The sequence below is a fragment of the Ambystoma mexicanum genome, chromosome 6p (genome assembly GCF_040938575.1).
Source record: "Ambystoma mexicanum isolate Mex_15411 chromosome 6p, UKY_AmexF1_1, whole genome shotgun sequence".
NCBI lineage: Eukaryota > Metazoa > Chordata > Amphibia > Caudata > Ambystomatidae > Ambystoma > Ambystoma mexicanum.
Window position 1 is genome coordinate 743,252,745 of NC_090935.1, and position 26,473 is coordinate 743,279,217.

Below are 26,473 nucleotides of genomic sequence, written 5' to 3' on the forward strand. Positions count from 1 at the left end.
CATCACCTCACAAATGGAGGACTATGGATAGGACTGCTTTACCAACAGCGTCCAAACCATTCTTCTGTTCTTCTTGTAGGCATCCAACGGAATCCAAGAAAGAGTGGGTGATCCCTTGCTTATAAGGGCAAACCCCCACAGAGGATTGGGTAAAAGCAAGCCTGATTTATGTGTCCCAATTCCTGTTGGGTAACAAGTGATGTTTGTTTTCTTCATCATACCCATTTGCTTTGATGTGCAGGAGGTGGAGAAGACAGGAAGGAACAAGTAGCCTACAGAAAACCAAAATGGAGCAATGTTTCCTGCATGCCATTCTGCTCTACCTGTCTAATCCCACTTCTTTCCTAAGTCTTCAATTTCAAAGACCCTTTGGTATGCAAGAGCCTGGTGTGAGGGTGGCCCTTTCTTTTGTTCTGAGTATGCTACTTTGACGCTTGCTTCCCATGAGTCCTATGTTGGTAGTTTTCTAGGCTGGCTAGGTGTTACCCAGACTCCCAAGAGATAATGTAGACACGGCCTACAAGTCCATTGTTCTTTTGCTTCACTGTCAGACTGCCTAGAATCCATATATCCATCCCATGACTGGCCTATGCTCACAGTGTTGACATTTGTGTGATGCAGTTCAGCCACCATTCCAAAACAATTATTCAGAATTATCCTGCCACCTGTCAATAGTTTATTATAATTATTAAGGTTTTGGATCAGTAGATTTAAATGAAATCTCTGTCTATGCTGCACCCAACATCCCAGACAATCTGATTGTCTGCCACGCCCGCCCCAGGTGCTAATAGGAGTTATCAATGCCCTTCCCCTCATTAAGTGCACTCGGCTTTGCCTCATGGGCGTAACACAAGAGTGGGATGCTAACACCTCTAACAGGTATTGATGCAGGCTGGGCTGCCAAATTATTAAAGTGCTTGGAGGGGAGCAGAAGGACTCTGACACAAAGTGCTGTATAAACTTGTGATATCAACACTTGTCTATTAACTTACTCTGCTCACTGAAGTGGAAAGAAAAGTTAGATGCCATGTAAGCCAGTTTTAAACTCACACAGGTTTCAGATTTGTATACATTTTATTGGAATAACTGATAATTCTATTCAGAGATGGAACAAAACATTAGCTTAAGAAGTCCCACAGACCTCGTCATCAGATGTTGCATTGATGTTGCATAGAGGGGTATATCGTGTTGTTCATCGCCACTGTGGGTGCTTAAGCTCATTGTTCCCAATTGACATTCTGTGATTTCGGAGGGTGGTGCCATCAGACCACTTCTCGGTAAACACGGTTTTTAGTTCTCATAGAATACTCTTCAATGTTGTGTCTGTTACTGTGTGTGTGCGAGGCCCACGGTTTCCAAGGAAGGCAGGAAAGAATAGGGCCCTATTGTCTGTCACTTACCGGAATGCATTTCAAATGGCCAATGTCAATCTGACATCGCGAGCGCAATGATATTGAATGCAGGCTTCTGTGCCCAAGCGATGGCGGCGCCTGCTCTACGAGCACGTGCGCGTGCCCTGAGACACGCATTGTACTGAGCAGTCCGGCAACACGAACTATTCCTTCCTGCAGACACGTGTAGTTGCGTCTGCGTAACAGGCTGACGTATGATTTATAGATGGCTGGCAAACCAAAAGATACTAGTGGTTTCAAAAAACAGAATCAGCACTGCTGCTCTCATCAAGCAGTGTCGTGCATGACAGGTCTTTTTTTTGTGACAACTGTTCTAGACCTAAATAATATATATATATATTTTTGAAATCACTTAAATTAGTTTATTTTTATTTTTTGGGAGTTATTATAATACAGCCTGACAATTGAGGTTTTTTTTTTCTTTTTTTTTTATAAAACCTCAAAACACTCCATTCTCAAGACAAACCCATAAGGGAAAAATAGAAAAGTGCATGTTACACTACCCCAAGCTAGAAATAAGAACAGTTGTCCTATCAACACTGCCAATAATGCATTTTGAATGATATTAGTGAATTATGCCAAAGATTAATAAATGCGTTCATACGCATTACACAGCCCAAGGTAGTGGCCATGTAGTTATGGTTAAGTTGCTGAACCCATAGGAAGAGCACTTTTTGGACGGCTTATAACTTCGCTCCTCCTGGACGAATCCTCACCAAACTTTGCAATGTTTGGTGAGGTTTGGTCTGGTGGGGGGGGGGGGTGGGCAAAGTTATAGGGGGGTCCCAACATTTTTTTTTTCCAAATACGCCTACAACCCAAACTGCTGGACGGATTTTGACCAAATTTGCGCCAGGAGCAGCGGCGTGTTCCCGAAAGTGTGCTTTTGTAAATTTGGTGAAAATCCATCCAGCAGTTTTTTTTAAAACGACCAAAAAGTAGGTCACAAAAAATGTGTGATATCTCCGTCCACTCCGCGGACACACTTCCTTGTTCGCTCCGCGGACAGGACAACGATTGGTTAATGAGCTTGCGTCTTGTCCGCGGACATGCAACGTGTTCGCTGATTGGATGGTGAAGAGCGTGAAGTGCGTCAGATTTTTGGAAACGCCCGCCATTTTGGATTTGCGTACTTCGCCTCTGCCCGCAGACATCGCGTAAAAACATACTAAAAAGCACAACATTGCAATTATCAAACTTATCAAACAATCTCTGGGAGGTGAGGGGTGATAAGGATGGGATGGGATATGGTTGCAAGATGAAAAAAAAGAGTGATTTTTGCCGCAAAAGTCTGCGAACAGTTTGGAGGTTCGCGAACAGTCCTGTAAAGTTCCCGGACACCTCAGCATTACAGGGTTGGTGAAATGCAGTTCTGGGATGGCTTATAACTTTTGGCACCACTTAATGGAACTGATTAAATTGTGCATGTATATTTCTGAGCTGATCCTGAGTGAGTATGCAAAGGTTGGTGGGATTCTGTCATGAGGGTCAAAATTAGAGGGGGGGGTCCCAAAAATAATGTAAAGGCTTATAAATGAGGTGCCATTTGACGAATCGACACTTAATTTGGGAAACTGATAATACATTCAGATATTAATGTTTTTCCGAAGTTTTATGGGATTTTGTGAAGAGGGGGCACAATTGGAGGGGGGGTCCCAAAATAATGTAAAGGTTTTTAAATGTGGTGCCATTTGACAAATCTACACACAGGTTTGCAAAAAGATTATAGATCTACATATAGATATTTTCGTAAAGTCTGAATGGATTTTGTCAAGTGGAGGCTAGGTTATATGATGATTGTATGTGCATACATTTGACAATTTTGAAGAAAATAATACATGGGTGGATTTCCAGCAAACCTGCATAAGGAGCATTGGCAAGGACCTACAAGCATGGTTTTGCAAATGTGCCAGTGTTTTATTATTTGATAAGTGTCATAATGTAGCTACAAAAAATAGCGGTATACCTTTAGTGACTGAAGGGTAGCCTGTGGCCATGGGCAGTGGCCAGATTGTCCGGGTCATGGAATAAGGTCATGATCCGGACAATCTGGCTACTGGCCATGACCACAAGGGACAAAACATAGGATTAAAGTGGCCATGTCCACCTGGGACTGGCTTTGTGGTAAAGTTATTCGAAATTAGGAAAGATCTGAAAGGGAAGAAAAATGTGCTTGTGGTAATATGGTCATAGGGTTCTCTTTTTGCCTTCTGAAGGCTGCCATGGAAAGCAAAGAGGGGCCCTGTATGGAACCCTCGCCTTCCCTTTCCATGGTGGCCATCTTCGAAAAGGATTTTCCTTCCTACATCGGGATGCCAGGCGTCCCGGTGTAGGAAGAAAAATCCACTTTTTTAGCACCCTGCATTCCCTTTTTGGGAACCTAGGTTGCTAATGGCCTTCATCTCCCATTTCAGGGGCTGGAATCGGGGGATAAGGTCCAGAGAACTTGTTATCCACCCTCGCTTTGCTTGGGCTGATAACTTGGGCTGCTGGGCCGGTATCCACCATTCCAGTCCCTGGAACGGAGGATGAACACCACAATATTCCCATTAGCATAACACAAAATGGAAATGGAAATGTTGGAAAATCTTATTGAGTCTATGTACTTTACTGAGAAATATAAAGTAGATGGAGCCTAAACATGTTTTTTTTAGTTCTATTTTTTAACTGTGAAAGGTGGTTCCTAAAGGAATATATCTTCTGTTGTTTTGGATGTATTTATTTTTGGCAGGAGATCTGAGAACCAAAGGTGGGGAGGGAAATGAGGGAAGAGGAACCAAACACTAATATGGAGGGGTAGGTGGACGAGGGAAAATGTTGCGCGTGTGTTATTTCTAAGGTAGGGGGCAGTGTTTCTCATGCTCCTTGATTACAGCAGTGGTGGTGGCTCTTGGGGAGGAGGGATGGCATTAGCAGATGCCATTTTAAGATAAATAGCAGTTTTGCTAAAAGTATGTACTGTGTACTAGAGTGTTAATGGATAATGAGTAGGGAAATTTTGAAGTTGAAAGTTCCTAGATCAGTAGAAAATGCAGTTCTGAACTGTCCGCGAAGCAGAGATCTTATCGTGAAGTGCGGACGGGTTCTCGGACACGTCATCTTGCCGCGTGCCAGCGTATTGTCATCTGGCACTGTCCGGAAGGTCCGCAATGAAGTCAGATGTTCGTAGACAGCTACGGATGCAAAACTAGTTGAATTAGTTGCAAAAAGGGTATAGAAGTGTTAAAAATGATTCGAGAAAGTGGGAAATGGCAGAGTTTTAAGGTGACACTTTGTAAATGGGACACACATATTGCTATATTGGGTAAGTATGATATTAGTAAGTTGTAGGAAAATAGCATGTACTGGTAAAAAACTATCAAATTCAGTGAAAAAACTTTGTTAAAGGGACATTATGGTTACAAGTAAAACCGAAAAACCTCTGAAATTCGCCAGTTATGGTAAGCTAAGCAACCATAACTTGTGCCACCCCCGTGCACTGCTAAGAATAACACCCATGACATCAAAGATGACATCACAAATATGATATATGACATCAATGATGACATCACATGTGCATTTAATTTTCATAGGAAGTCCCTACAAGGGGTTGTGAATGTAATGTTGGCAAAAAAAGTGTCAGGGGTCATCTGGAAATGTGTGATGAACTACATACTTGATTATGCAATGTATTGCTCCAAAGAACATTCCATTGCAGTGTTGTTTCTAGAACAGGAACCCACTCATACAGAAACATAGGCATTGCTGCAGCATACACCATTGATATGTACTATTTCTAATTTTCCCATGTTGGATAGTAAAACGGTGAATGCTTCTGTGTCACACTTTTGCATACTGTGAAACATATACTAAGTAGGTAATAATGCATCACTTACTACATGCTTGTACTACTACACACAAAACATTAAGAGACCACGATGTATACAAATATTGGGCTTATACAGGGAGAGTAACGTAAGTAAACAAGAGGCAGTATCATGAGCCACTGTGGATAACCAACATGATTATCTTTACGCATATAAATGATTGCTTTGTTTCAGGCCTGCTTATTCCCCTATGTATGTGCATCATAAGATGCAATTGAATTCTAAGGAAAATACTCTAAGAACATCTGAGAATAGCAACGTCTACAAATGTAATACTTTTTGAATTTAAAGTTTTTGACTGTCAGTGAATACACTCACCTGGCCTAGATATGTCAGTGAACAAAAAAGAAGGGCTAGACATGTAATGTCATCAGTGATGTCATCAGTCATATTTGTGATGTCATTTTTGATGTCATTGGTGTTATTCTTAGCAGTTCACGGTGGTGGCGTAAGTTATGGTTGCTTAGCTTACCATAACTGGTGAATTTCAGGGGTTTTTTGGTTTTGCTTGTAACCATAATGTCCCTTTAACAAAGTTTTTTCATTGAATTTGATAGGTTTTTAGTAGCGCAACTTAACCTTAACGTCCCTTTAACAAAGTATTTTCATTGAATCTAATATAACAATTGACACCTAACCATAGTCCAATGCTTACAAAGCATGTCATATCCCAAGTGGCCGCTTTCATTCAGGTGTTTACCTGCAGTTTTATCTTCCCCCAGAAACCCATCAGATGGTAAATTAGAAGAATTTCATTTCCCTCCAGCAATAGCTGCCACAAAACATCCTCTTCCGTTATGCTGCTGCAGCTAGATTCCAACAGTGCCCACTCATGCTCTAAAACGAATGTCGTACATGTGCATAGCAAGTGTCTCACAGTTTCAATAGTAGAACTCCAACAGAACCGGCACCTGTCTTTACTTTTAACCAGTGCTTTAAGTGGGGTAAGGAATTGAGTGGGGGTGGGGGCTTGACTTGCGTGATGGGCGTGGTCTAAGACTTGATGGGCATGGCCTAAAGAAGCACATGTAAGAATGCACAGGGGTGGTCTGGCCTACATAACTACGTGCATATTGCAATGCAATCTGCTTGGTACATTCCTTAAAGTATAACAAATCAAAGCTCAATGGCCCTCATTACGACCCTTGCGGAGATCGAAAAAGATGGCGGAAATGCAATACCGCCATCAAATAGCGCTCGGTGCGATTATGACCCGTCACCGCAAAGTACGATGCCATTAGCGACACCGCAGTGAACGCCAACGCTAACTGCACCAAGTACGCGCGCGCGCGCCATGCCAAACCGCAATTACCACCATGGCGCAACGGTACACGAATTCTGACCCCAGCGGACATGCACCTAACGCCATCAAGCACGGCGGAAAGTACCATTCCGCCATGGTGAGAAGTACGGCATCGCGAACCAACCATAAACGGCCCTACTGAGTGCCTGTACACCGCTCCCTGGCCACATTTTACAACTCCCCGTAGGTGCAATGAAGCCACACAATGCAACCAGTGAAATGTACAAGTCATCCATGCCTGCCAACGAACAAATGAATCTCAAGAGGGGCCAATGGGAGCTGCAGGGCACAGATGGCACAAATACAGAAGCCACACAAATGGACATGACCTCAGTCTCCCTCCAAGAAACGCACGCAAACACAGGCACCTGTGACCAGCCATATTCGGATAATCACATCATACCACCAATCCAACTGGCTGACCGGCATCTGTTACACAAAAGCCATTCCCCCGCCCCTGAGCATCACATCATCAAAACAGTCACATTGGCAGCCCTCATCCCTGACCTCACTGGGCTTCGTAGTCAAACGCGCCCAGCACAGTACCACGCAACTATACTCCGAAGCTGGAACCCAATGCAGATCTCCTCACAATACATCACTCCCCAAATAGGAATATGACACATCACCTGCAAAGAAGAACGCTACACGGTTCATATCAGAATAGGAATTTAATGCACAACAAATTCACCAAGCCCATACAGCCATCAGGCCATGAACTCCAAAATACATTTCACCATTGTGGGCTGCATCCGCAATAAATGACCAGCTACTTCTTGTGTGACGCCCTGTACCCTCATGGCACACAGGGGCTACATTCTCGTACGAAAAGGCAACATGGAAGCGCCTCGACCCGCAGGGCCGTCCCATTAGGGAGGCACTAGTCCAGCTGAAAGGCCGAAATGTTGCTCCTAGCCACTAGTACTGCGTAAGGGCATGTGGCCCATTGGCGATCGTCCCATAAGATCGTAATGCTGCTCCACTGATGAACACGAAGCAGCAGGTGTCGGGAGTAAAATCCATCTGCAGGAGTGGCATACAGATGGCAGTGGCAAAAGGGGAGGAGATACCTGTCACCCAAACGAAATGAAAAAGAATAGTATGGCCATCAGAACTACATTTGAATTACTCACTTCAATGATCACACCAAATCCACAGCCATATGCATGCTAGCCCACTCCAAAGGATCATCACCAACCAAAAACCACTAGCGAATCATAACTATCTATATCGAGGTGAAAACACTATCACAAACGCCTGCTTCCATACTCACATGACATGTGAAACTTCCATTGAGTCTGTGCGTAATGCAGCCTGCAAAATCCACTGTGCCCCAGCCCGTAATTCCAGTGTTGTGAAGCAACATGTAATTGGGAACGTCCGGCCTTATCGCCCACTTCGCTATTGCGCATCCCATACTATTCATATCAATCATTGCATCCTCGCCATGGCCCCTGTCCCAAGGACATTGAACAATAGAACGTTATATTTGCAGTCAGACCTGTGGGCATCTCCTCGCCGCTAGCTGAAAACCGAAAGCGCCGTCCTTCGAATTCCTCATTTGCAACATCACGTCGAAAAGGCATCTGTGGCCGCTTGAAATCACAAATTAATCCATCTAGTGCGGCTGTGTGTGAAAATGGCAACTGGCTTCACTCACACATGGGACGCCCCGCCCGTCGGTGAACCTCGGTGCAGTGTTGCATGAGGGTCCACCGTTACTCGAGTACTACGTTCCACTGACCCTCACAAGTCTGTTCGCGACTGCAAAGATAGTATGTGAAACAATGGGACCAAAGCAGAATGAACATATCAACCAATGTTACACTGCCATCGGGTACAAATACATGATTGTAATGGCAAGATGCCATTCGTCGAATTGCAGCGTTGTGTGCGGGACGTGCTCGCCCAAAGGGGAGAGCAGCTTGCACAGGTGGAATGAATCACCACAGGTGGAGGCCATACAGCCTGGAAACACATAAATTGCACACCCAACCCCCTCCCACAACCACACCCACTCCGAAATGCTACCGGCAGGACTAGCCATGTTGGCCCTGGGGGACCTGATAGCACTGCAAGTACTCCAACTTCAAGAAGAAGACGAACACCGACTACAACCGGCCGCACGGAGGAGACGCAGGAGGAGGAGGAGGAGGGCAAGGCAGGGCCAGCAAGGGCCGCCAGCACAGCCACTACCACCACGCAGGCAGCCCGCAATCCCACGCCTCCGAGCACATCCGTTCAACCTCACTGATGAGCAGATCCACACCCTCTACCGTTTGGACCGGGACACCATAACCGCCATTGTGGACATGACACAGGCTGACCTTGTCAGCATGATAGATAGCCCAACCGCCATCCCACCCCTACTGAAGGTGGTGTCTGTACTCCACTTCCTGGCCACAGGCACCTACCAGCACACAGTCGGACAGTTGCATGGCATTTCACAGCCACTGTTCTAACGGACACTATTGCAAGTGCTCGATGCCCTCCTGCAGCACGCAGACGACTACATCTCTCTACCACGCTCGGAGCAGGAAATTACGAACGCAAAAGTGGGATTCCATGCACTTGGCGGCATACCGGGTTGCATTGGTGCCATCGACTGCACCCATGTGGAATTGGTTGTCCCACATGCCATGGAGGCCCAGTACCGCAACCGAAAACAATTTCATTCCCTGAATGTACAAATGGTGTGTGACTCCAACAGGATCATTACACATTGTTGTGCCCGATTCCCAGGATCAACCCATGATTCTATGGTCTTGAGGAACTCTACTATACCACGCTACATGGAGCGACACGCAGGGAACAGATCCTGGCTACTCGGTGAGTCTCATTTCAAGCATGATAGTGTGGGGTATGTGATGCGGCAATGACCTGGCAGGAAGGGGGGGGGTGCGTACGTAGCAATGGCATTCCTCAAAATACCTTCATTGTCCACATACAGGTGATGCCGGGTATCCACTGAAGAGATGGCTCCTTACACCAGTCCGCAACCCACGGGACCAGCATGAGGAGGACTACAACCATGCCCACTCACGTACCCGTGTAGTCATTGAACAGGCATTCGGCCTACTGAAGACTCGTTTCCGCTGCCTCAGCAGGTCTGGCGGGGCACTCCTGTACCGACATGAGAAGGTTGCAAAGATGGTCATGGCATGTGTCATGCTACACAACATGTGTGTACGTAGAAATGTGCCCATGCCCCCTGACGCAGAACTGCAAGCACCTGAAGATGGCCATGATGAGGGTGGGGATGTGGCAGCACCTCAAGGAGTCTGCGAGGCACAGGAGGGCCGTGACATTCGTCAGCATATCATAGATGCATGCTTCTAGCACTCACGCCTGGTGGCTGATACATGGACACGGGACTTGTGGCACTGTGTGTGTCTGGAACATGCCCAATATGGACTGTACGCCTATAATGGCCTCGTACACAAAGATCAATGTCCACACATCTCATTGGATGATCGTGCATTGTTTATGGCATATGTGATATCATGTTAAACACCCTATCGACCCGCCACCCAAGTGAGCCCAACACACCCCCTCCACCCTCCTACCTCCCCCCCGAACACCAGTGTCCAAAGATGCTCATTGTCAGTGGGCAGTCGCTATTGCAAGCCCCCTCTCCGGGTATCAGGGGCACCCCTGCCTGTGGAGCGCAGGTTCCTCCCAGATCTACGTTGGGGGCTGCCCTGGACGGAACTTGCAACGGATGATGTCTCTGCCTGCTCACGTCCATGCATGTCCCTAAGGGTTTGTGAGAGCTCAGTGAGCACACGGCGCACAGCGGCAAGTTCAGCACATACGTCTTTGGACGTCGCATGCAGTTCCCCCCTCAGGCTCTCGGTGCTTCTCTCCATTTGTACTCTCAGGCTCTCGGTGCTTCTCTCCATTTGTGCCCTTAGTGTCTCTGTACTTCTCTCCATTTCTGCACTAAGTGTCTCAGTTGATGTTTCTATGGCTGCCTTAGTACCCCCACATTCATCAGCATGGTCCTTGAGGAGCGTGGCCAGTTGCTGCTGTTGCACGATCACCTGGTCGAGGGACTGTTGCCTCTGCTGTGCCATGGCCATTTGCGGTGGTGTCACAGAGGGGCTGGTCACCTCATGTTGCCTTGCCACAGGGCTTGTGGGGATGGCCAGTCGTCGTCTTGTGGGTGCCCCTGCGTGGTGTCCTCATGGTGTACGGGATGAAACAGACAGGGGGATTGAGACAGGTCATGGATGGATCTAACTTCGACATCCCTGTTTTCTGTGTCGGAGCATGCTGCCATTAATGCAGTGTCACCTATGGTGCTGCTGCCACCAGAAGCAGTGCCTACTGTGGCATCCATTGGGGGGACCTGTGGTGGTGCTGTTGTGGGCATGCTGGCTGCTGGGGTGCCTGTTGGAGTTCCCTCCTGTGTGCTGCCACTCGATTTGTGCTGCTGCCGTGTCTTGATGCGTGCAGCTGAAGTGGAGGGTCTTTGGCCGTTGGTCTTGGCCCTCTTTGCAGGTGTGCTGGTAGGGGTGTCCTGGAGCTCGTCGTTTGAATCGGACCCTGTGGTGGAGTAAAGGAGGGCGAGCGTTATAAATGGGTCTGTGGAAATTGGAATGGCAATGTATCACATGCATTGGGGTGGTACCTGAGGGTGATTTGGGTTGGGGCCTTGGAGGTGGTTTCATTTGTGTGTGGAGTGAGGGTGCAGTTGTTTTGCAGCCTGCAGTTAGGGTGTGCCTGCTGCACGTGTGGAGGGTGTTTTTAGGATTTTTAATTATTTATGTATTTAATGTGACTTTTAAAGTGTGCTATCAGGCCTATGCATGTGGCCGTTCTCCTGGACATGTGTTACTGTTGCACTATGTGGACACGTGGTACTTCACATGATTGGACATTGTGGTTTTGGCATTGTTTTATTTGGGGCACCTACCTGATTCTTCGGTTGTCTGCACTCCTTTCTCCATCCCTCCGACTCCCTCTATACTCTCCATTCCAATGGTGGAGGCACAGATTTCTTCCCAGGGGGTCAACTTGATGGGTGATTCCGATCCCCCACCGGTAGCTGTGGCAATGTTGCGGTTGGCAGAAAGTATGCTACGTACGCGGATCCGCAGGTCGTCCCATTGCTTTCTGCATTGCTGTGGGTTGCGGGGTGCGGTCCCCACCGCACTTACCCGCTGTGCCACCAGGGCCCATATGGCCTTCTTGTTCGCAAGTGCCGTCCTGGTCATTTGCGTGGAGAAGACGACGGCAGCATTCTCCTGGAGGGTCTCTGTGAGCACGGTGAGTTCCTCACGGGAGAAGTGGACCTGCCGCTTGCGGTCGCACGCTTTCTTCGCTACTTTTCCCATTATTCTTGGTTTCACTAGGGTGGCTAACGGGTTGGGATGTGTCTCAGGGTAGTGTTTTTAATGGTTGTGTGGAAATAGTGTTTTTATAGGTGTACGGCGTGATGTTTCCCGTTCCGGGACCATGTTTTAACTTCCGTTTCCGTATATTTCCGGTCACCGTACTTTCCGGTTGCCGCTCATTGCGGTGACCGCTAAGATGGGTGGCGGAATTGCACCTAGGGCGCCGTACGGCGGCGGTGTGGGCCGTTTTGGGGTCATTTCCGCCATCGCGGACTTTGCACTTCCGCCATGGCGTGGTGCTCGTGCCCGATGGGTCGGAATGAGCCGCACTTTGCTCCGTCGTGCAATGGCGGAAACGCTATTTACGCTATGGCGGTCCGGTCGGTCGATCTCCGCCAGGGTCGTAATGAGGGCCAATGTCATTATTTATTGGACCCTTAACTGGGGCCATTGACAAAAGTTTAGGTGTGAAGTACATTACATAATCAGTGTTACGAAGATAAATACCTACTGCCCCAATTTGAAGACACACTAGGGCGACCATTGACTGCACAAGCACTGCACCCACACACTGAGATACATACCAGGGCATTGCCTGATTGCACCAATGCAGTATAACCCCTTTGTTTTCCTTTCCTAGCGGTTCTGTCATCTATCATCATGTTTAGCTCCCTGCTCTGTCTCGCAGAAATTGGTTAACACAGACCACTAACCTTTTATGGTAGAGGACCTTGATTTCTTTAGCATCATGAGTGCCTGGTCCCTCTCAACAGGGCCGGTCCTAGGATTTGCGAGGCCCTGGGCTGCAAAAGGTGTGTGCCCCCCCTTATTTGCACCAATAGTGACAGTTTAGTTCAATTGATCTTTCCCTTTAGAAGAAACTGCATAAGACAAATGAGCAGTTGCCTTTCAAAAAATTAAACCATCTGGAAAAAGAATCCAGAGAGGAGAATTTGCAATAAATATAGTGGCAAAGTATAAAAGGTGCCCACCTTTTAAACCCAACAAATTATTATGAAATATTCAAAGGAAAACAAATTCCAAGCAGGAGACGTGTGCTTTAAAGGCACTTTTATGTGGTCTTGCACGTAAGCGTCTCCATTGGAAACATGGCAACCTGGGGTGAAACCTTAATAGCTGAACACTTGAGCAAGCATACTTTTTTAATGCTGGCCCTAAAAACACACAACAGGGGTTGCAGATGCCCTTTTTAAAAAGCTGAGCGGATGCTGTCGACACACATGTACCCTTGATTGGTGCCCTGAAAATCAGCACCTGGCCAGAACCAGTGAAAATAACCCCTCCAGTCTTCAAGACTGTAAGATCTCACGCCACATCCTGGCCAAATATTTATGACTCACTTACCCCCTCAATCTTTCAATTTTTATCACCACGTTTGTTTTCCAACAATAGTCTGTTTTATAAAGATAACTTGAAAAGTGCACAAACCATAGAAAAGTGCTCACACAAATATATACATCCTTATAGAAATATGCTAGCAAAAATGTTTACAATTGTGTATTATTCCCCCTGCCTTGAATGCAAGACTACAAATGCCAGAATGCATTTCAGCAGAAGACAAAACAGCTGCGCAGACTGGCCATGCCTCGGGCCGGCTCTGCCTACCATCAGACAGACAGTGAAATGTCAATGTGTCAGGAAAGTGTGCAGGCTATGACTGACCTTTTTCCTCCACTTTCCTTGGGTGGGCTGCTTTATCCCGTGGCCCCCTCATCCTTTGCCTACCTCTGGCGCGACCCCACCTTGCCAGCTACATGTGCACCAAGCCATGGAAGTTAAGGAGAAGCTCTGGTATATTTACTTATTTTTACATTCAACCCTTCTATGCCCAGTTTATGGAGCTGTTCCTTAAAGGAATAGTGCACTCAAAATGTTTATGGTCTTAAAAGATGGGCAATAATAACAAATATATAATAAACATTTTTTTAATGAAAGTTTCTATGTAAAATATTACACAAATAATGTTTAAACCCCTTCAATATCAGGCACTACGAGGCGTCCATTTTGTGAAATGGACGAGCATCCTGTGCTTGAGTTAATCTCTGCCCTTGCTGCACTAATGAAGCAAAAGCCACCTTCTGGTAGCTTTTATTACAGCTGCTTTTTCTTCATTAGTGTCGGAGATGCAGAGAGCAGAGAATGCAGGCAGGAAGGCTGCCGCTGCCGGTAAGTCCTTCTTTTTTTACTTTCTCTATGCAAACCGCAGCAATTATAAATAGCATTGTATTTATGATTGCCATGGTTTTCTTTCTAAGTTTCCTGGGTTCCCCGGCTCGGGGGGCTTGGGAAACACAGCAATTATAGATACAACCACATTGTATTTATGATTGCAGTGGATTTCATTTTGAGTCTCCCAGACTCCTCCGAGCCAGGGGAGCCCGGGAGATTCACAACAAAAGTACCTGCATTTATAAATACAATGTTGTTGTATTTATTATTGCTGTGGTTTTCTTTTTAAGTTTCCCGAGCTCCTCCGAGCCGGGGGAGCCCGGTAGGCTCAAAACGAAAGTACCTCTATTTATAAATACAACATTGTTGTATTTATAAATGCTGTGGTTTTCTTTTTAAGTTTCCCCGGCTCCCACAGGCTGGAGGAGCCAGAGAAACTTAAAAAGAAAACACACCATTTAGAAATACAACACGGATGTATTCATGATTGCGGTGGCTTTCGCTTTCAGCCTCCCGGGCTCCCCCTTCCAAGGCGCAACAAGACATGAAGGGGATGTAAAACAAAAACAGTCCTACTAGGCCTTGTGACATTCGGATCGTGCAAGTGCAGTAACAAAATGTGCGAGGGAGAGGGGAAGGGGGGAGTGCCGGCCAGGGCGCAAGGGTCTGTGGGTTAAGCGAGTGCCAGGGGAGGCCAGGTGGACAGTGCCAGGGGAATGCAGAGAGTGCAGGGGATAGAAGGTTCATGTGCTAAGTGTGAGGGACTGAGCTGGAACGGTGCAGGCCTAGCCAGGCTAGTGCAGGGGGACGGAGCCCATAGGGCAAGTGCAGGATGGGGTGGAGGGTCAGGGAAGAGCAAATACAGGGGTAGACTGGTCGAGGGAGGCCTGGTGACCTGTAAGAATCTGAAGGAACCAGGCAGCCAGTCATAGAGGCAGAGGGGGACATTAGCTGGGAAGGGGGAGAAGGAAGGAGGAAGAGAAAAGGAGGGTCTTGAGCAGCTTCCGTAACTTAAGTATATCAGTCTCAAGTGTGAGAGGGCCAGGGTGGCCATTTCGGAGGAGGCACCTGCGAAGGAGCAATATCTTGGAAAAGTGTCTGACCTGCAGAGAGTTGGAGCTAGAAGACCAAAGGGCTCTAGCAGGGACTTATTTGGGGAGAGAGAGTTGGATGTAGCAGGGTCCCAGGCCCCAGAAAATCTTATGGATGGTGCAGATAGTCTTGAACTTGGTACTCACAGCAACCGGGAGCCAGTGGAGAGAAACAGTCCCTGGGCTTGAGGCCAAGGCTAAGTCTAGCAGTCCTATTCTGGATTAGTTGAAGGGGGCGAAGGGAGGAGTTAGGAAGATTGAGGAAGAGACTGTTACAGTAGTCCAGCCTGGAGGGGACCAGAGCTATGGAGACAGAGTTTCTGGGGGAAGGTGAGGAAAGGGAGAATGCCTCAGAGGATGTGCAGCTGAAAGTGGTCTTCTTATATAGCCATCTTGTAGATTTGAATTGGGGAATGCGTACAGATAGGCACACGGCTAATCGCTTGGGTATTAATATAATCCACACTGCTGCTTTTAGCCACAAAATCTACCCAGTTACACCCTCGATCTAATGCTCCCTCCTTTTTTCATGAAGTGTTTCTCACTTGTCTCAGGAGGATAGCTAAGGGGCAACATGCTCGCCCTGGAAGCAAGGCACTTAGAAACCTCTGGGTATTAAGCGTGTTATAAATAACCAATTACAATTACAATAAGATATACGCAGGTTGGGACTGACCTATTGGGCAATAGGGCAATGTCCGAACCAAAAACACAAAATGCTATTGTGTGCAGTTCGTTGGTCAAAGTGGGGCACTTTTTTGGCCCATGTGGGCCAGTTTGAAAAGTTACTTCACCATGCGGCTAGTAGTTTTGACCAGTGTTACGCAATACATATTCTTTAAAATGCACAATTTGCACCACATTTGATCAAAAACCTCCCCCTTGGGTACTACTCAAACTGTCTGTCACAAAAGCAATGAATTGCCATTTGCAACCGTGTGCCAATTTTTCACTGGTGCCTGAGACAATTTTATGCCCCAGTCTGACCCTGCATATAAGAGTACCAGATTCGTTACCAACAAACATCCTGGCGTGCCACATAACCCCCGTAATGTACTCGTCGTCGTATAAATTAGTTTAACAGCCCCATATTTTAGGCGCAAGATTTCTGTTTTCGAATCGGCTCCCACGACTTTCTGTTCCACCTTGTTTTACTCACATTGACTGACTCAGGAGCGGGCCGCCATGTTTAATCTACAAACAGATTTCAATTTTCTCCAAGGCGGGGTGCGGCAGCGGAGGTCTGGAAACGCAGTTACGCTCTGGTCGCATGAATAGCCTCTCTGTGGCCGCCAAGGCCTCTGTCGAGGTTGGTGTTTGTAAGCGCAGCTCACCAAATATTGACATTCAAGGCAAGACCTTTTACCTGCATTGGCTCAACGCTTCCTTTGGACTCCCTACGCCATGCGGCCTAAGGGTGAGACTATCAATTGCCGCGCGCTGTATTCATGTCTGTATTGAATTTGAACGTCTGTTAAGCACTTTTACACTGTTGCCCGGTGTTCTGCTTTGAGACCAACAGTTTACTTTTCGGTAGGTTTTTAATATACTATTTTTCTTCTGATTTGATGTGAGCATACGTGCAATGTGCATTGTTGCAGGCATATATATAGTCAAACGTGCACGGTTAAAAATGCGAATAAACACTGGACGAGTTTTTCCGGTTCCAATGCTGTGCAATCTGAGAACTCTCAGCCTCTTACAGTTTTCTTGCAAAATTACTGTGATCATTCAAAAAAGCTTCTAACATAAATAAACTGCAAGGTTTCCCAAGAACAACACCAAACAACTTTTTCAATGCAATGGTGGCCACTCAAGCGGTTCTACAGTCACATGCATACAGTTAACGATATTTCTTTAATGTTCCAAACTTTATTATGGCTAATTAAGCCTTATAAGGAAGGCTTTGTTACTTTGTGGGTTCTCTTCATGTTCCTTCGGTAAGGTCTTTCAAATTCCTTCTTTTGCCCGATAAATATATTTATAACACCTGAAAGCCCATATTTCAGAGAAACCCTGCTACAGTGGAAACCAGCATTAACTACAGTGCTTCTCGCACGGCCCACACACATGTATTCATATTTGACCAAAGTGGCTTCGTTTGCTACAGGCAGGTTTGTTCCAGGTTCCAGAGTAGAGTAGTCATTTGGTTGGAGCATGGGGCTATCCTCTGGTCACTCTGAGACCGCCATGGCCTTGAAGTCTGGATAACAATATTTTTTTCTTTTCAATGTTGCCAGGTGGCAAGTCCATTTAGGTGATTTACTGATTCCATTGGATGGTATTTGAACATCACACATTGTCCATGGCCCCATTCATTGCTCACTGGGGTCAGGTTCTCAAATGGGCTGTTCTAAACCTATGTTACCACTGGCACGCATTGAATAGTCCTCTCGGGAGGATAGCTCAGGGGCAACGTGCTCGCCTTGGAAGCAAGACGACACAGAGCTGCACAGGTTCGAGCCCGGGTCCATGCTTAGAAACCTCTGGGTATTAAGTGTGCTATAAATAACCTATCATATAATATCATATCATATCCTTTAATTGGATACATATGGGTTCTATCCACTGAAATGCAAAGCATTGTCTTTCTTTCTAGCTGTAGAAGTATAGCTAATTGGCAGAGCCTTCTCAATCAACACCTTCTGGTGCTAGTGCATTATGCCAGTAAGTTAACTGGTCAAAGAGAGGAGTCTCAAGACTTGCGAGTGGATTGGTCTATCTTTTCTCCTGAACCACAAGCACATTTCATAGCTGATAATCCAGGAGCACAATCGACAGTGTGAGTACATCAGGGCTAAGCCTAATCTAAATAGCACCTAGTACCTTGGTCTATGTTGAGTGAGAAGAGGTCAATAACTCTGTCCGCTGCCGGGAGTACTGCGCCCACTATGATGAATGTCCTTGGCCACATATCACCTAATTGCTCTGCTCTGCGCCATGTAGCATCCCCATCTCCCCCGTGAATAGAGACTAGACCAGTGGTCGTCAAACTTTTTTGGCTGGGGCCCCCCTGAGAAAAATTTGGGCAGGTCGGGACCCCCCAGAAATGCCAAATGGACAGTATGTATTGCGCACCGTCACCTGCTCCCATCACAGTCTCCCTCATCCCACTCCTACCCACTCGCTGTTCTCTCCCCACCCCATCATACCCTGGGCTCTCCCCACTCTGCTTCCACCACTATCCCATGGTTCCCGCCCATTGTGCTCCCACCATAGTCCCTGGGTTCCCCCATCCCGTTCGCAGCACAGTCTGAGGGCCAGTGGCGGCTGGTCATTTTTTTTATGTGGAGGGGCATAACTATTTCCCCCAAAAATGCCATAGCGACTGAGCATAGTGAGGGAGCCCGAAACAAAAAGGGGGTTCGGGGGGGGGGGGGGGGGTTCCCCGTGTGATTTTTTTTAAAATAATGGGTTAAAATGTTAAATTTTAGAGCATACTTTTAACAAAAAAATTGGTAAATAGCCAAACAGTTTGCAATTGGTGCTGGGGGGCCCAGGGGGCAGGCATGACATTTTTTAAATGGACATCTATGATAGATGTCCAGTAAAAAGATACCATCCCTGTCCCCTAGGCCCCACTGGGACTAACACAATCAACATGATTATGTGTGTATGCAAGGCGCTGCACATTCATACAGCAATCACTCTATCATTCACACAAGCATCCATCACCATACAATCACTCATAATATAAGCATACACGCATCCATACACATGTTTAAATAAAAACAATGAACATAAACGTACCTTCTGCATTGGCCTGCGTGTGGGTGCTGAAACGCCCTGCTCCAGGCTGCTCTGTCTGTATGTGCGAGTAGGCGCAGGAGCTCCCCCTCGGACATACAGACATGCAGTGCCCCAGTCAGCATTTCCAATGAGCTATGCAATGCTGGCGAATCAAAACGCTCCAGCACTTGCATGGCTCAGTAAGTATGTGCGGCTGGGGGACTAAACTGAACTGTCAAAGGGAAACAGTGGTTAGCTTTGACAGCTCAGCCAGCCCAGGAGCACTCCATCAGCTGGAAAAAGCAGCTGAGGGATTGCTCACGGTTTCACTGGGCTGGCTCCTTAGTTCCTCCATAATGGGTGAGGGGCCACTGGGTGGGCGCCCCCTCGCCATTATGGATGAGCCGCCAGGCTCGGACTGGCCTATAGGGCAATGCCTCTACCAAAAACGTAAAATGCTGATGTGGGCCAATCAAAACGGGCCACCATTTTGACCAATGTGGACCAGTTTGATGAGTTACTTAACTATGCAGTTAGTAATTTTGACCATTGTTGCTGAATATATCACTATTTACTTACATTTTAACACAAAGCACCCCCTTGGGTACTATTGAAACAGTGGGCCTCATTAAAACCCTGGCGGTAGCTGTGCCGGTAATACAGGCATGGCTGCCGCCGGAGTTGCATACGGGTCCGGCACCCGCGAATGGGCAATTACCGGGTCATGCTGAGTTAGGTGGACCTGATAATTGCACTTTCGCGGGTGCCGGTACCGGTAAATCCCCATTCCCATTTGAGCCTCAACGGCTCAAATGGGAATGGGGAGCTTGGATGCACCAGCACTGTTAATAACGGTGCAAGTGCATCCAACGAGCTGTGCTCGTGGGTGCCACACGGCCTGCCAGGTCAGACCTGGCAGGCTGTCAGGCACCCGCAAGCACAACTCGTATTATGACGGTACGGTAGCAACGGTTTCGTTAGCTTACCGACACCGTTGTTACCGTACTGCCATAGTTGTAATGAGGCCCACTCTGTGACTAAAGGAATGAAAATCCATTTACAACTGCGGGCCACTTTTTCATTGTTGCCTGAGACAGTTTCATGCTTGAGCCCGACCATGCGAGCCACCTCTGCCCATTTCATCCAATCTAAAAAAAAAAAAAATGTTTTTTTTTATTTTTTATATTTCATGTTGAGCTCTCAGGGCCCCCCAGGGATGCACTCGCGGACCCACGGGGGGTCGCGACCCACAGTTTGAATACCGCTGGACTAGACTGATGCATCAATCACAGCACAGAGGCTATTGGAGCACTGGAAATCGGAAATCAGTGGCAGGGCTGTGGGATAAAGCTGCTGCTGTGTGGTGTGGGGCAGCAGCAAGCCACCACCCAACTAACCATGCTCTGTTTCCACTGCCTCCCACACCCCTCTGCTTATAACCTCTGTCCCCATCACGACCTCTCCTGTTTATGCCTTGCTGTGTCATGAGTGCAAACATGATGTCATGCGTCAATCAAAACAAAAGAAACACACATCAGCTGGTATGGTAGCGAGATGTGTGAATGCATATTTTGGTATCTTATGTGTGCAATGAAGTTTAACAATTTGAGTTCCGGTGCTTGTTTTTTGGAATCCATTATCTACCCATAGCGTCTACCAGCAGGTCTTTGCACTGTATTAGTGGTCTACGGTCAGCCATGAGCGTTCCATAACTCGTGACACTGTTCTAATCCCTGGCTACTTGGTGGGATAGACCTATTTGCAAGGGTGCTGTCCTGTTGAAAAATATAAAAAGTCTTTGTGAACAAATCATTTTATAATGCAAGACAGCGCAATTTCTGCAACAAGGCATGCACACATCTTCGAATGAGCAATTATACGCCGGGTATCTCAGATGTTGCCAGGGATGTTTGACTGTCCATCAAGAGTGTGAGCAATGTCAGTGGCAATTACATATTGGTATCATTTACTCTGCTCTTACCAGTTAGAGTGGAGTTTGGGTATTTTGCTATGCTTACTTTACTTTTACTTTTATTATTTGTGTAGCGCTGCAATAGACCCCGGGGGCATAAAGGCGCTGACAAACAAGAAAAACAGGGGGGACAACAAAAGCTCGTGAAGAGAGCGCCAGAGGGAATTCTGAGAAGTCAGACAGAAGTGAATTTAGGCAAACAGCCAGGTTTTCAATTTTTTCTTGAACGGCTCTAGCTTGGTCTGGAGCCTGAGATTGAGCGGGACATCATTCCGCGCCACGGGAGCAGCCCCTGATTTAGCACTTGAAGGGACCATTTCACCACTATTTTGTCCCCGCAATATCCCCAAGAGGCTGGTGACGCTGTTGCTTAAGACAGACTCCACTATAGTGTGCTAAATATCAAATACTATTTGAAACACTGCAGAGGAGATGCGTCAAACCCATTTCTCCATAAACAACGGTCCCCTGCCACCTCCAACCCCCCCCCCCCCCCCCGCTGCAGTGGTTCGCGGGCGGCTAACCTGTGAGGGTTTGGATTATCATGACCACATCTTTCCACGGGTAGGCTATCAGCTGCACCAAAGCTCTTTGATTATGTTAATATTTCATTTGCACCCACTTGTCAGGAGTCGTCTGGCATCTGGTGCCTTGTGGAATGTTTTTGTGCGTTAGACATATTTAAGTGGCTCATCTGTACCATACAGAAGCACACACATAATTCATTTTTAAAAGAAAAAAGTAGAGCACTGATTGAGACATTCAAAACCCATTCTGATAACCGCTCCCTTTTGCAAGTCGAGTGTTCAAATCGCTTCACTTCCAATGCTAAGAATATTAAGCCATGCACAATAAAGCACTGTATGTCAGCATCCACCGGATGCTACCAGACCTGAGTGCATTCTTTATTTTTACCCGGCCATCCACAATAATAATTATTAAAGTCCCCCCAACTTAACTGATGCACAGATGCAGACAGGGTTATTCCATTTGCCAAAATAATTGTAAGCCCTCAACTGTCTTTGTGTTAAGATTAGAAATGTGAGGTTGTACAAATAAGCCAGAAATCACCTATTATTTTATTCTGTTCACATAATTGCATATTTTTGTAGCTCTTAATCAATTTTTTTTTATTATGATCCTAAAGGTTTTGTTAGTCGAGGGGACTAACAACCATGAGTGATGCAAAAATCTTTCCATTCCTCAAAGTGAATGCCGAATGTCAGTTCCTTCGAGATGATCAAATGCACTTTTATTTTGGCTCTTTTCCATTTTTCCTTTTGTTGTTTTCAAATGTTCCTTTTTAATTTTTTCAAACTTTTTTACCTTGAAAAGGGGCATCTTAAAAGAAAGGAAAACCATCATTGTGTGTGAGAGAGAGCGTGTGTGTGTGATTGTGTGCATACTTGCCAAAACAGCCAGAGTGATGGCTATTGATACAGCAACGCATTGATACTGTTAACTTTCATTAATGGCCTTACAGCCACTTTGCAGTGTCGGGGTGATCTCCCGGGGCCGGCAGAGCCGTCCGCGGACCTCCGGAGCTGGGGAGGCCCCAACTCCTCTCACGTCCCAAAAGGAGTATGAGACACACACAAGGAGCAAGGTAACTACTGCTGTTTATTAGAGTAACGGCAGGGATACGCTCAGACCGTATGCATCCGGAGAGGCTCTCGTCGTTAGTGGTGCTCGCAGGCCCTTTTTACAGCAGTATGACGCGCTACTTGCATCACCTGGGAAAATCATCACAAAACCTATCGCCACTTCGGGTTGGTTCCCCGAGTGGTAGGGTTAGTATGGATACCCTATGGGAAGAAATGTTAGTGGATGAGCACGGGTCAGATGGTACACTTGGGCTGTCCCTAACAGTTGTTACATTGGAATTGTTGCAAGGGGACCTTTGGTGATTGGCAAAGAGTAATAGCGTCAGTGATGAGCCCCCCTGTATTTGATTGGTTCTCCCGCGAGCCCCCAAGCCTGGGACCATCGTTGTTCCCAGCTCGCGGTGAACCTGACATTAACAACAATGTGCAACTATGTGTTTGTGCGGACAATGGACAGGTCTGCTTATAGGCTGGTGGGCAGGTGTCCAACTTGTTGCTTCGTTGTTGCAGATTGTGTCCCAGACGTAGGACCCTGGCTGTTCTCTGTCTCATACGCTTGGCACCTTGTCAGTTCGGCTTAGTCACGTGTGGGGAGACCGTAGCTGGAGTAGAATTATGAGCATTAGATTTTGTATTTTGTCTCTGAGGGCTTGGCACCTGTAGGTATAGCCTTGGCGCTGGGTGCGCGGCATGCGGGTTGCAATATCGTGGCCTTGGCTGTGGACTCTCGTTGGGGCTCGCTCTGCATGGTCAGCACTTGCATTTCGTTCTGGGAGGATTTTCATTTGCGATACTCCTGCCTGGGGACTCTTGCTTGCGGCCTACTTGGGCCTAGTTCGTGGGTGGCGGTACATAATCCATACTATGGGGGTCGCAGGGTGACAGAGTGTCATACGCAGCATTAGATATACATGGTGGCATCTTCATAGTGATAGGTAGCAAGAAAGCATCAGAAAGCATATACACAAGCTCTTCAGGCGTCTTGTGTTTCTGCAGTGCTGTAGAAGGCCTATATGAAAAATAACAATGATGCATGTCCGTGGGTATGTCAGTCCGCTACGTCATAGCACCGAGTATATTCTTTGTGTTGGTTGGTGTGTGAGTGACCAGTGTGCATGGTGGCACGTGTGTTCTTATCTGTTGGCTATGTCGTCATGGCATCTCTAATGATGTGAATACTTGTGGCTGTTGTTCTAGTCGAGCTGATCCATGTCGCAGGCGTCGTCTAGACCCGGGCGTGCTAGTGGGCATACTCTTCGAATATGCATGTTTTTGAAGCAGGATACTTTGTCATCTGGTAAATAAGCGAACTCCTCTCGTGGGGGGTGCCTGGGCCGTGATCCCCTAGGCCATGGTCTGGATGAGATTGGGGGGAGGGTGTTATCCCATTCTCCCACTTCAGTCCCCCCTCTGGTCGACTTGTCAACCACAAATTTATCCTTTTCCTTATCTCCTTTTACTCTCCATACTTTCGTTATTCCAGCCAGGTGTCCATAGTGGTTGACATGATCTTCAAAAGCCCAGTACATATAAACGCATCCGCTGCCGGGTTTACAGTATACCCATCTTCCAACATAGCTCCTCGGGTTTCTTGGGTTCTCCACCTTCACAGATGGTGGGTCTAGGTGATTTTCAAGTATCTGTTTGCGCAACCTTTCTCTTTCTTGTATAATCATGTCTGTGTGCTTGTCGTCTTCGGCTGGTAGCATGGCGTGCATGCCGACCATTTCCATCATCTCATCCGTTGTACGTGCTTTTCTTGCTTTCCAAAACCTCATTCCAATTAACACGGCCATTCCCACAAATAAACAGCCAACTATCAATTTTAGTCCATCTGGCAGTCATGAGGGCATCCATGACCATAAAAAGGGGAACCAGCTGACATCTTTCTTTACTCCTTTACTTTCTTCAACCATTTTCGAGTGCATCAGGGCAAGTTGTGATACTGCTTCAGTAAGTGTTCCATTGTCCGCGTCATTAGCAGGGCTAAATGTGCAACATGCTTGTCCAATTTTTGCACAGACTCCTCCTTCCATTGCCGTGAGGAGGTCCAGCACATATCTGTTTTGTAGTGCTACCATACGTACCGCCCTCAGTTTTTCTTTTATTGCATTAAATCCATTGACGGTGGAATTAATTGTCATCATTAGCTCCCATCAGGTTATCTGGAGCCATTTTGCATTTACATATGCCTGCAGTCTTGGGTGTATTATTGATGAGAAGAACATTGCTGCTCTGCTAAACAGTCTGTGTTCTGGTGGAATGGCAGTGAGAGCTGTTTCCGATATTCCCCACAGTTAGTTTCCCGTCAGTGGTTCTCCTTGTCCTTTCACTCTCGACAAAAATGTTTGCATCGTTGTTCTCGTCACCTTCTTTAAACGTCACAGATCTTTTCCTCCTTTTGTCTCCTTTGTCCATCTTGGGGAAGTTGGCCATGTTGACATGTTTCTGAGGCACAACCACAGATGGTACATTTATGTGTACCATAGTGCATATTCCATTCCAAGATGGAGGTAATGTGTGGTATGCCCAATCGCCGCAGGCCCAATAGTGGTCCATTAGAACTGCCATGCTGGCACCCCGCTCTGGTATCAATATTGTACTTTTACAGTTGTTGTTATTTCCAACATCAACATCAGCGTTGTGTTTATAGCACAGTGCGGGTGCAGTTAGCGGTAGTATAGTTATGGGGTCTTTGTCTTTCTCCAGCCATGTTAACAGTGGTACACTTTTTACCCACTCCATCCAACACTTGTGGTTTGTTTCGTTTATTGAGTTCGCATTTTCATTTGTTATCATATTGCTCCCCACCACTCCCTCTGTCCATCCTTCATTTGTGTATATCTTCCCATATATTACAATGAGAGCTCTTTCCCAACAACCTTGTTCACCAGCAATTTCGCTTGCATACCAATCACACGGCAGGTATTGTAACGTTACTTTCTTCGTCTCTCATTTTTCAGGGCCATCCATTACGTATCCGAACCCTTGAGTGTGTAGGCGGTAGCTGTTATACATCTTAAGTGTTTTGATGAAGTTATTTTCATATGGGTATGAGTCTCTTGTCTTCCATTGCAATGATACCACTGTCCCTTTAAATCGTCCTTTTGTTTGGAACAGTGCCAAATATATCAGGCATTCTACTGTTCTTGCTGGTACTTCAGTAGCTACAAACGTCTTTGATGCGCTCATGGCGTATGGGATCAACAAGCACACACAGCAGTTGTCCTTAGTGTCTGCTTATCAATTTTGGACATGTTCTGATACCACATGTTGTTCGTGACGTGTGCTGAATCTGTGAGATATGTGTCAACCCCATTATTATGTCCATATGTGCTACGTTTAACCCCATTCCCATTACCTCTTGTGTTGCTTGTACCACCTGACACTGTGGGGGGGGGGTACATTAGTTTTAATGCCAGCCACAATTCGAGAAGCATAGTGTGTCTGCCAGACAGAGGCAGCAAGTAGACCAGTGATTACCAACACTCCTACAATTTTTATTACAATAGCTAATATCACCGGCATTTTGCTCTTACCTTTGCTGCGGTCCTGCAGCTTATTCTTTGTGATGTTAAAGATGCCCGCCTAAAATTTCTAAATAATATGCATTACGGTGTTAGTTGTCAAGCTTTCCCTATCAGGTAGTCGTTTAATGCCCAGGAAAAAAGCTGTTCCCACGCTAATCTCAGTGACCTATCTCTCAGAGCTGGTAAGTGCATGTGGAGATGTGGGAATGATTGTTCTATGGCCAAAATGAACGTGTTGTAATATACACGTATCCTTCTCTTCTTTAGATATTCTGGTCTTTTTATAGCGTATACAAATTGGTGTGACAAAGCTTCAGGGGTGTTATCATCTGTGGGTAGCATTTACCCCTGGGCAAAACGCAATGTTAGTTTTTCACTTTTCCTTATAAAGAAACAGTTGTGCGCAGTACATGCATGTGCGAAACAAAAAAGAGAAA

At 46.6% G+C, this 26,473-nt stretch overlaps 1 protein-coding gene across 2 annotated transcripts in view; it reads left to right on the plus strand.

Moving 5' to 3' along the window:
* ADGRV1 (adhesion G protein-coupled receptor V1) overlaps positions 1–26,473 on the plus strand; it is a 2,479,945-nt gene that overhangs the window by 2,189,283 nt on the left and 264,189 nt on the right. The gene's annotated exons all lie outside the window — the stretch shown is intronic.